We start from the raw sequence: 12466 nt of genomic DNA, 5'->3' as shown, positions 1-12466 counted from the left end.
ATAAATCTATTCCGCATCCTTTCTGTGGCTTTGAGGTAATTTTTTTTTCAGTGTGATGTACAAAAATGGACAAAATAATCAAAGCAAAATCGAAACCAGGATTTTTAGGGGTTTATAATAAAACTCATGCTTTCATACTGTGGCTAACAAAGACACCACATGCCTTTTTTTTCAAACAGCTCTTTAAATTGTCCTGACACCTTCAAAGGTCTGCTCACATGCAGGGAACCCAGCTTACTTAGTTCCCCTGTAACCTATAACCATTTCACTCTTCAGTTCTTATTGAATAAAATTTCTCGTGCTTCAGAATTATGCTTTATTACTCGTAAATCAGTCAGTTTTACCAGATTATGGACTGTCTCCTCTTCAAACACACCGTGAGACTTTGATGTTATGTCCTGAAAAATCATGTCCAGGTCATTCATGTGTAAAAGAACCATGGAGATAATATTGACACTGTAGAAATTGCAGCCACTCTGTGCTCTTCATCTCTCACACTCATCGTGCAATGATGACTCAACTCCGTGGTACTCAACTTTGCAAATATGTTTATTATGTGGCATTTCATCAAACCATTTACAAGCTCATAATATATGTACAACTTCTTGCTATTTGTTAAAATCCTGCAAATCGTTGTCAGTCATGCCTTGCTCTTTGCAAATCTATTGGTCTTATGTTCCTGAGAGGGACAAATAACCTTGGATAATTAGTTTTGATTTTAGGTTGGTAAAGTGTTGGGAGATTTGGTGGGTGGATGAGAGAGTGGGATTTCATTGGCATTTTACTTCCATCACTCATTATTATAATGCTGTTGCGGTAGGTTTAATGTGCCCCACAACGTGCAAATCCAGTGCCAGAATTTGAAGAGAAAGTTCAGAAATGGAAGTTGAAGGAGTTTATTGTCAAAAATAACTGGGAAATAACTAGAGGAGAAGAAATTGGAATTATGACTGGGAGAATCCGGAGCACGACCATTAATGATCAGCAATTGGTACATTGGAAGACAGTGAGCCAGTAATGATGGACTGATCAGAGATAACAGGTGATCAGAATCTATTGCAAGGAGGGATCTGAGGTTCAAATACAATGGAGTTTAAATGCTTGAACTGCTTGGCAATTAGTTAATGCTATACATTAACTAATGTATAGCATGTATGTATAGCAAAATGTTGTACAGAGTGAGAGATGATGATGAAGTTGACTTTAAAGCAGGCAAGTATTGTGGAGACTGCCTTAGCAAAAGCATGTGTGAGGTTTGATGCCTAACTATGGGTAAATAGCACATTTGCCCACCATCTAGCCTGAATAGACAGTCTAGGTTGGGGAAAGGGACAGAGGGCAAGAACACGGAGGTTTAATGAGAACCAACTATAATGGCTTTGATTTTAATTAACCCAAGGCTTAAAGCTAACAACTTGGGTAGCAATATTTATAATGTTGGCAAAGCTACTGTGGAGCACTTGATCCCGTTGTCCACATCGAGAGTGGCAGAGGGGTACACTGGAGTGTTCCATGAGACATTTCCTATAAAAATGTCAATTCAAACAGATTCAAAAGTTATGAAAAATACTTGAGAGAATTCTGAATCTGAGTTTTAATCACTGTAAGATAAGGCAGCTTGCCAAAATGAGTGGCAGTCTTTCCACTGATGGAGTAGCTAACACAGATAAAGCTTGTCATCTTCAAAGTTGTTAAACATTGTATATAGACACCAGTCAAGCAAATTCCTTTGAGTCATCAACTCGCAAAATTTATGGCACAAAAGGAGGCTGATCAGAACCAGATGAAGACCTAATCCCAGCTGCATTGTCCACAGCCTCTGGTTACAGCATTTCAAATGGAGATGCAAACTCTTTTGATGCAAAACACCGTCTATTATGGTGGAAGTAAGAATCGTAATTGCACGAATACGAACAGGACACCAAACCAAACCTTTGATACACATTTTATAGGCAATCGTGACTGAAGAATCTGGCTGAAAACTTTGGATCTCGAGCAAGGGGTACCCGGGGCACTTTGAGAGGCAGATGTCACAACGCATCTTAAAGTTCAAAAGTTCGAAGTACATTTATTATCAAAGTATATATATTTTATAGAGTTGGTCACACTACTGTAAACTGACTTCACACATGTCAGACTAATAATGATGTAGCAGTCAATGTGGAGAATGGACAGTTGTAGAATGCCAATATAATCAATATTGGCATGTTGCCTGCAGTACAATGAGTGGTCCCGTTGGAACACTTACATTAACTTTTAGGGCCCATTCTATTTAATCAGCCTGGCTTCACCTCCTCAGGCCTCTGAAACTTCATTCTAGATGATTGCATACCGAAACACTCCAGAAGATTGAGTGGCTGCTCTTACGGGAATGTTAGTTATCCTGCTGGATCTTAGAAGATAGATCTTTACAGGGGGCTTTCAAGCTTCCTACACTACATTTGAAATGGCTTAAAAGCCATGATAAAATGATCTGCCACAAGTACCCTTTTTTTCTCTCTCTCTCTTGATGGTGAGTGAGAGTCTGTTGATCTTCGAGTTTGGGGGAGCGGGGAGGCTCAGACAAGTGATGTGGCAGACTGTAACATCGAAACAGCTAGCTGTTGGTCTCCCCTCTCACCGCGGCAGGAGTGCTATCTCTCTCTTCCTCGCTTGGGTGAGAGAGAGCCTGTCTGAGATGTCAAAGCATTGGGATGGACAGCAATTTCTGCTGGGCTCTGGATCACGGGGGCTTTGCTATTGCTTCCATGGTGGGTGGGGGAGTGTGATGTTTTTCCTGAGTCAAATGGAGGGAGGGGAGGAGGAGGGTTTAATAATTTTGCTGCTGTGTGTGCATGGGAGAGAGGAGGGGGAGCTCTGGGGTTCTAACATTTTCTGCCATTCATTCTTTTGAGGTTTTTCTTTGTTTCAGGATGTTTGACAATAGATAATAGGTGCAGAAGTAGACCATTCGGCCCTTCGAGCCTGCATCGCCATTCTGAGATCATGGCTGATCATCTACTATCAATACCCGGTTCCTGCCTTGTCCCCATATCCCTTGATTCCCCTATCCATAAGATACCTATCTAGCTCCTTCTTGAAAGAACCCAGAGAACTGGCCTCCACTGCCTTCTGAGGCAGTGCATTCCAGACCCCCACAACTCTCTGAGAGAAGAAGTTTTTCCTTAACTCGGTCCTAAATGACCTACCGCTTATTCTCAAACCATGCCCTCTGGTACTGGACTCTCCCAGCATCTGGAACATATTTCCTGCCTCTATCTTGTCCAATCCCTTAATAATCTTATATGTTGCAATCAGATCCACTCTCAATCTCCTTAATTCCAGCGTGTACAAGCCCAGTCTCTCTAACCTCTCTGCGTAAGACAGTCCGGACATCCCAGGAATTAACCTTATGAATCTATGCTGCACTTCCTCTACAGCCAGGATGTCCTTCCTTAACCCTGGAGATCAAAACTGTACACAATACTCCAGGTGTGGTCTCACCAGGACCCTGTACAAATGCAAGAGGATTTCCTTGCTCTTGTACTCAATTCCCTTTGTAATAAAGGCCAACATTCCATTAGCCTTCTTCACTGCCTGCTGCACTTGCTCATTCACCTTCAGTGACTGATGAACTAGGACTCCGAGATCTCTTTGTATTTCTCCCTTACCTAACTCAACACCATTCAGATAATAATCTGCTTTCCTGTTCTTACTCCCAAAGTGGATAACCTCACACTTATTCACATTAAACATCATCTGCCAAGTATCTGCCCACTCACCCAGCCTATCCAAGTCACCCTGAATTCTCCTAACATCCTCATCGCATGTCACACTGCCACCCAGCTTAGTATCATCAGCAAACTTGCTGATGTTATTCTCAATGCCTTCATCTAAATTGTTGACGTAAATCGTAAACAGCTGTGGTCCCAATACTGAGCCCTGTGGCACCCCACTAGTCACCACCTGCCATTCCGAGAAACACCCATTCACCGTTTCCCTTTGCTTTCTATCTGCCAACCAGTTTTCTATCCATGTCAATGTCTTCCCCCCGATGCCCTGAGTTTTGATTTTACCCACCAATCTCCTATGTGGGACCTTATCAAATGCCTTCTGAAAATCGAGGTACACTACATCCACTGGATCTCCCTTGTTTAACTTCCTGGTTACATCCTCGAAAAACTCCAATAGATTAGACTTACCCTTGGTAAATCTATGCTGGCTCAGCCCAATCCTATCACTGCTATCTGGATATGCCACTATTTCATCTTTAATAATGGACTCTAGCATCTTCCCCACTACTGATGTTAGGCTGACAGGTCGATAGTTCTCTATTTTCTCCCTCCCTCCTTTCTTAAAAAGTGGGATAACATTAGCCATTCTCCAATCTTCAGGAACTGATCCTGAATCTAAGGAACATTGGAAAATGATTACCAATGCATCCGCAATTTTCAGAGCCACCTCCTTTAGTACCCTAGGATGCAGACCATCTGGACCTGGGGATTTGTCAGCCTTCAGTCCCATCAGTCTACTCATCACCATTTCCTTCCTAATGTCAATCTGTTTCATTTCCTCTGTTACCCTATGTCCTTGGCCCATCCATACATCTGGGAGATTGCTTGTGTCTTCCTTAGTGAAGACAGATCTAAAGTACTTATTAAATTCTTCTGCCATTTCTCTGTTTCCCATAACAATTTCACCCAATTCATTCTTCAAGGGCCCAACATTGTTCTTAACTATCTTCACATACCTAAAAAAGCTTTTGCTATCCTCCTTTACATTACTGGCTAGTTTGCGTTCGTACATAATTTTTTCTCCCCGTATTGCCTTTTTAGTTAAGTTCTGTTGTTCCTTAAAAATTTCCCAATCATCTGTCCTCCCACTCACCTTAGCTCTGTCATACTTCCTTTTTTTAGTGCTATGCAATCTCTGACTTCCTTTGTCAACCACTGTGGCCCCTTTCCCCCCTTTGAATCCTTCCTTCTCCGGGGGATGAACTGATTTTGCACCTTGCGCATTATTCCCAAGAATATCTGCCATTGCTGTTCCACTGTCTTTTCTGCTAGGATATCCGTCCAGTCAACTTTGGCCAGCTCCTCCCTCATGGCTCCGTAGTCTCCTTTGTTCAACTGCAACACTGACACCTCCGAGCTGCCCTTATCTTTCTCAAATTGCAGATAAAAACTTATCATATTATGGTCACTACCTCCTAATGGCTCCTTTGCTTCAAGATCGCTTATCAAATCCTCTTCATTACATAACACTAAATCCAGAAAAGCCTTATCCCTGGTTGGCTCTCGTTCAAGCTGTTGCAAGAATGCATCCCTTAGGCACTCTACAAATTCCCTATCCTGGGGTCTAGCACCAACCTCATTCTCCCAGTTCACCTGCATGTTGAAATCCCCCATAACTACTGCGACATTACCTTTGCCACACGCCAACGTTAACTATTACCGATGAGTAAGAATCTCAGGCTGTATACTGTATACAATCTCCAATATTAAATTGAACCACTGCACTATTGAACATTTTCTTCTGTTTCTGAATGAAAATTTGGTAGGTAAGATGCTTTCCTACCTGAGCAAAACACAGACGTGATCTGGAGCAGTACTAGATTGGAGGTCAATCCCAGTCTGTGCTGCAAAGTGACATTGTGTAGCGTCCTCGAATCATACAGCTAACTCTTCAGTCAATTGGGTCCATACCTACCATAAGTATTCATTTACACTCATCCTACATTAATCCTGTTTTATTCTCCCCACATTCCTATCACCTTTCTTCAGATTCAACTACCCATCGACTGCAAGTGGCCAATTATCCTACACCCTACAACATCTTGGGATTGGAAGGAAACTGGGAACACTGGAAGTCCAGATGGTCACAGGCAGAATATGTAAACTGCCTTTGAGTTTTAGTTCCACTGACTTCAAGTTCTTGCTTGAAAACGAATCTCTTTAGATAAAGGAAAACTGCCTAATGAGAAATCTTTCCTGGCTTCAGGAATATTGCTGTTCTCTCCAGTGTGTGGTCTCTCTGCTCCCGTGTCGGTAAATACACAATCAAGCACATAGTGGTACGGTAATGCAACCATTACTTCCAGACCTTGGGAGCTGCCTGTGTTGAATTTGAATATTTCCTCCCTTGACCACGTTGGTGTCCCCTCATTCTCCCTGCTTCACTGTGTCCAAAAATGTGCAGGTTGGTGGGTTAGTTTGCAACTGCCCCTGGTAGATGAGCAGAAAGGGCTAGCAACTGATTGGAACATGAAGAGAATGAAATAGGTTACAGTAGTATTAATGTAAAAATGGGAAGTTGATGGTTGGTACAGACTCATAAGCCAAAGAAACTATTTCTACACTGCAGGTCTCTTTGACTCATTGGCTCCATGACAAATTAGGTTTGCTTCTCAAGCTCTGCTTGATGACGACTCTAGGAATCTGTCGTTCCTTTTTTTTAAATCCAAGAATAATTAGAAGAGCAATCTGCTAGGAACTACCTCAATATCCCAATACCCCTCATAACAATCTGCATCCTCACCATCACTGACTTAAAAACAAGGTGAACTAGTGTGTCATTTTATAGTTTAAGAAAGTACAACATTTCCTCAGACTTCAAGACCATGTAGTGTGCTTGAAAGGATTACTGCACAGATTTTTAGTGGCACTGAAGTAAGCAATCTGTTCTAATCTTATTGAGGGATTAAGAAGGCAAAAGGAGCAGATACTTTACTCCAGATACATTACTGATGCACCACATGAATGTTTTTTAAGGCTCTGAGAGGATGGCTCCTGTGAATCGCATTATGCAACAGAAGATGAAGATAGATTGATAGATACTTTATCGATCCCAAAGGAAATTACAGAGTCAGAGTAGCATTACAAGTGCACAGATGTACAAATATTAGATGGGAAGTAAGAAAGAATAAAAACTAAAAAAAATAAGTTACCTCAAACAATCTAACAGGAGGGGTCATCACTTCCCCAGTTGTAGGTTGACTCATTATAGAGTCTAATGGCTGAGGTAAGAATGACCTCATATACCTCACTTTGGAGCAGCGCAGTTGTCTTAGTCTATAACTGAAAGTGCTCCTGAAGACAGGAGAAAAGCCAGGAACCATTATCCCCAGAAATCACTGAGATTTACTGATGGTTTCATAACGCATACACGCAGATGCTCACTAACAATCTCACGTCCCTCACAGCTGGTCTCACAAAACCAAGGCCATCACCACCAGACTAACATCATCCACTGGCTCAGTCGTCAGGAGGAGGGAGTGCTGGCTAATACTGTAGTGGGTGCAACAGAGTCTGTGGCCAGTGGCAGTGCCAGGATTGACACAACACACAAACAATGCTGAATGATCTCAATGCAGGGATTAAAAGAATCTATAATATTAAGATATCAGTAGAAAAATTAGCTGAATGAAGAAATACTTTACTAGAAATAAAGAAAGAAGCTTACAACAAAAGCGGGGAGGTGACTTTGTTATCCAAAGAAACAAAGAAAAGCGGATTGTAGCTAGATATAGTTGCTATAGGTTATTTTTAGGATATTCAGGGATCGAGTAAGGTCTGCATTGGTCCCTGGGGTGATGAAAGTGGAGAAACAAAATGTGATGGGTCATTTATATCTGTTTATATTAATAAAGAGTGATACTCACTTACTATTTTTATCAGCGAGAGGTGCCAGGAGTATTGAATCTATTGTACAATTTTGGAACATTTAGCTGAGAGAGGGGAGCAAGGGAAAGGGACATTTTTAAACCACTTGCTTCTTGCAAAACAGAAGAGGTTGTAGGGTGTCAGTGGATTGAGGCGGTGTAATGTACAGTAGCTATGCGTTTCCTGTCGATCTCAGCATCTTTTACTCTTTCAGACATTCAGATACTGGGGAATGGCAATAAGTCAAACTAACTGACAAGGTGCTTAATCAAACAGAAGAACTTAAAGAGAATTAAGAGGGGATTCTACTATGTGCTTACTCGCAAAGAGGCAGGCAAATTCAACATGTGTTGCAATGTCACCTTCAATCCTGGCACGAGCTAGAGAAAATCTGCTGATGCTGGAAATCAAAGCAACACGCACAAAATGCTGGAGGATCTCAGCAAACCAGGCAGCATCTATAGAAAAGAGACCGGTCTCGGTCCGAAACATTGACTGTTTACTCTTTTCCATAGACGCTGCCTGACCTGCTGAGATCCTCCAGCATTTTGTGTGTGTTGTTTTAATACTGGCATTGCCACTGGCCAGAGACGCTATTGTAAACTCTACAGTATTAGCCAACACTCCCTCCTCCTGACGACTGAGCCAGTGGATGATGTTAGTCTGGTGGTGATGGTCTTAATTTTGTGAGACCAGCTGTGAGGGATGTGAGATTGTTAGTGAGCATCTGTAGGTATGTGTTATGAAAGAGGTGAGACTGTTCTGTGTGTAACTGTGAGTGTGTGTGTGTGCACATCTGTATGTGTATGTTTTACAAATACGTTGTCAAGTACTATGTCCGTGTATTAGAGCCAGTCTCCAATCATAGAGCCATGGAGTTATAGATAAGTACAGTGCAGAAATATGTCCTTCTGCCTATCTAGTTCATGCCAAACCATTTAAACTGCTTACTCCCACCGAACTGCAGCAGGACCATAGCCCTACCATCCATGTATCTATCCAACTTCTCTTAAACTTTGAAATCATCACTTGCACTGGCAGCTCATCCCACACTCTACAACCTTCTGAGTGAAGATGTTTCTCCTCATGTTCCCCTTAAAGTTAGGAATCATCTTGGATCTCCTTCTCCGTAGACCTCCATCAATGCAGCTCCTGTGGTAGTTAATGCACGAAAATCACTCCACACTAAAGGAATTCACACACAGACACCTTCCAATCCTCCGAGTGTTGGAAGCAAGTCCTGAAGGTGTGTTTGAATTATGTACCTTGTGTGTACGTAATAAAGGGCTTCAGGTCCCAGTGTGCAATGCAGGTGGTTCACCCGCAACTGGAAGTCATGTTGGTAAGCACTCAGACACACACACACTCTTGGCAGGTTGAAGGTCCCAAGCAAAATGTAGTCGAGCTGAAGTCGTTCTGTAAATAAAATATTTCTAGTGATTTTACCCATGCAAATTTGTCTTTGCTAAAGAACAAACATAACATGGAGTCAGAAGTTGGTGTGAGATCTAAATATGAAGTGTAACTGACACAGCGAGTGACTTAGAAAGAGACGCTGGGTTCCAACAGAGAGGAGCTGCCAGCAAGACCGCATGCTGTCTCAAAGTTTGCTAAGGGATTCAGGTGATAAAAGCCCAAACAATTCTGTTATGGTAGCCTAACTCCACCCACACCTATGCAGTTTACCAGCAATCTAGCTGATGATTGGAAATACTTCAAACAGCGATTTAATATATATTTAGAGGTGAACAGAGCTGGAGGAATGGAGGAAAAATTGAAACAATCTATCATTCTACACGTTATTGGCAAAGGTGCTTTGGACATCTACAATAGTATTCAAATTAATGAGACATTCTTGACATTGAACACTGTGATGATAAGATTTGAAGAATATCTTGTCCCAAGTAAAAACATCTCATTTAAAAGATATAAATTATTTTCCCATAAACAGAAGCTAGGTGTTAGCTTTGACCACTGAGCTTCACACACTGAGTTTGGAGATGTGAGAGACTCACTAGTTAAAGACAGTGTAGTCTGCAGAATCCCAGATAATGGGCTCAGAGTAAGTCAGCTCCATGAAACAGACATAACACTAGAAAAGGCTGTGAATATGTGTGGGGCAGTGGAGACCACACGAGCACAAGCTAAAGAGCTGCACAGGGCAGAAAAAACAGTGCATTGGTGAAAACAAGAGGAGAGCACAAGGCGCTTCCCAAAGCCACAGCAGAGCAAAGAGGTAGGACTGAACAGTAATTGCAGCAAATGTGGAGGTAGGCACATCCCAAAGAGATGTCCTGCTTATGGAAAGTCCTGTAATAATTGTGGGAAGGAGAATCATTTTGCCAAGTGTTGTAACGCTGGGGAAGAGGAAGCTGTACACTGTTGAGGAGGAAATAGAGGAGGTTTTTGTAGATTCTCTACAGACCGCTGGTGCTGGTAACACAGAATGGATCGTTCCAGTGACTGCGAATGTTGCTAGTGCTGAACAGAGTGATCATGATGAAGAAATCCCCAGATTTGCTTCCACATCATGCAGCTTTGAGTTAAAATCTGACTCTCATTATCTCCACAATCCTCTGCAAAGGTGAAGAGAAAAAATGAAAAGGTAGATGGGGAGACCACACAGACACAAAGGTCAGAGCAGCAGCAGAAGTTCAGCACAAACCAACTGGAGGAGGAGTTGCTATTTACGATATGCAGCCAACAGAAGGAGAATTGTAAATTGACACAGAATCAGTTGGAACTCATGCAAAGATTCATGGATCAAGTTCAGGGCTCCATTACGAGGCACATGGTCACTCAGCAAGAAAAAGAACAGAGACAAACAGATGGGATTGTGGCAGAAGGATATAAAGGAAATGAACACGCAGATCAGAGTTCTCAAAAGGACACTAGTATTAAGGCAGCAAGTGAAAGCATGACATCTGTGGAAATAAATAGCCATCCAAAAGGATCACTAAGCCACCACAGAGACAGATTGAGAGTGGTTCAGTGAATAAGGAATTGTATTTGCATATTATATTCCATGCAATCCTTTGTTTTCCTTTGTGCAATGTGGGTGGCTTACCCGGAACTGAAAGTGACATTGGTAAACACACAGACACCGATGCTCTTGGCGGGCTGAAGTCCCAAATAAAGTGTGGTCGAGCTGAAGTCATTCTGTACCATAGTTCTAGCATTTTTACCCACACATGTTACATATGAAATAAGAAATAGAAATAGGAGTAGGCCATCTGGCCCACCGAGCCTGCTCCACAATTCAATAAGATCATGTCCCTTTCATAATTTTATATGTTTCTATAAGATCTCCTCTCATTCTTCTGAATTTCAGTGAGTACAGTCCCAGCTGACTAAATTTCTCCTCATAGACCAACCTCCTCATCTCTGAGATCAACCGGTGAACTTCCTCTGCACTGCCTCCAAAGCCAGTATATCCTTCCTCAAGTAAACAGTCCAGAACTGCATGCAGTACTCCAGATGCGGCCTCACCAGTACCCTGTACAGTTGCAACATAACCTCCCTGCTCTTAAATTCAATGAAGGCCAACGTTCCATTTGCCTTTTTGATAGCCTGCTGCACCGGCAAAATCTGACTTTGTTAAAGAACAAACATAACACCTGCCACAATTGAATGTGTGAGTTGTACTATATATAATCAGCAGATGTGAGTGATGGACTGGCAATAAGCTGGAGAATGTGTGGTAGGGCATTTGAATATGCTGAATGTGCATTCTGAATAGCATTTGCTGATAGATGAGAGGTGGGGGTGAGGCACGTGGAGAAATGAGGGAATGTTGGGAGCAGTTGTTGGGAGATGGGATCCATCTAAGACTCTAAGCACAAGTAGAAGGCTAATAAACATCTGCTGAATGAATACAGGTCTTTGCTACTCTATTCCTGAAAATCCCCACCTATGGCACATCCTCCTTCCCACTGTTTTGTAACTATTTTAGAGCCTTTCCTGGGCTTCTCTACATAAAGAATATCTCCAAAGCATCAGCTCTTCAATCCGACTGTGGCCTGAAATTGGAATGTCACAGCTTGAGTTCGGCTTCCCTCAACTGTGTAATGACAAGCAGTGTGTTTACAGGCAGCGAGCATCTTGCTTTCAACAGACAGAGCCAAGATTCCTTTCAGTATTGGTTGGCAGCTGCTGAGGTATTTAGAAACCACCGCATAAATCCAGGCTGAAATGTTCACCACAGCCACAGTACACATTGAACATTAATTATTAATGGAGAGTGAGCAGGAACTTTAGGTGGAATATCTGGCACGGGGAGTGACCAGTGGGAAGGCTGCCAGCCCTGTAATGGTGATATTCGGGAGGGGAAACAGTGATAGTGTAAGTGCTGGTGATTGGGAACAGGGTTGGATTGGTGAAAGCCAGTGTGATTGGGTAATCGAGCAGTTTTTTGGAGATTAGGGAGGGCTGAAAGCCATCAGGGAGAGTCAAAATGATGAAATGAGACAAGATGTTGGGAGAGGAAAGAGAGGTATTGGGAAAAGGGTGATTTTTGGGGATGTCGCTTGGGGTAAAGGATGGATCTAATTAGAAACGATGCTTATTATCCATGACGGTTTGTAGGTGATCTGGGGAGGGATGGAGAGCAAACAAAAATTAGGGAGGGTTTATGGTGATTGAGGTGCGTTTGGGGTAACCAGGGATAAAATGGCAATGATAAAGGGAACAAAAGTAATTGGAGAGAGTTTGAGTGATGAGGAAAGGGGTGATCAGAGTGCATTTTTAGAGAGAAGAGACTTTTGGAAAAGGTTTTGGGATTGATAGGAATGTGAGGTCCCAAGGAGCCAGAGATGATCCAGAGGGTG

Source organism: Hypanus sabinus, chromosome 9 (genome assembly GCF_030144855.1).
Source record: "Hypanus sabinus isolate sHypSab1 chromosome 9, sHypSab1.hap1, whole genome shotgun sequence".
Lineage (NCBI taxonomy): Eukaryota > Metazoa > Chordata > Chondrichthyes > Myliobatiformes > Dasyatidae > Hypanus > Hypanus sabinus.
This window is presented reverse-complemented; position numbering follows the sequence as displayed.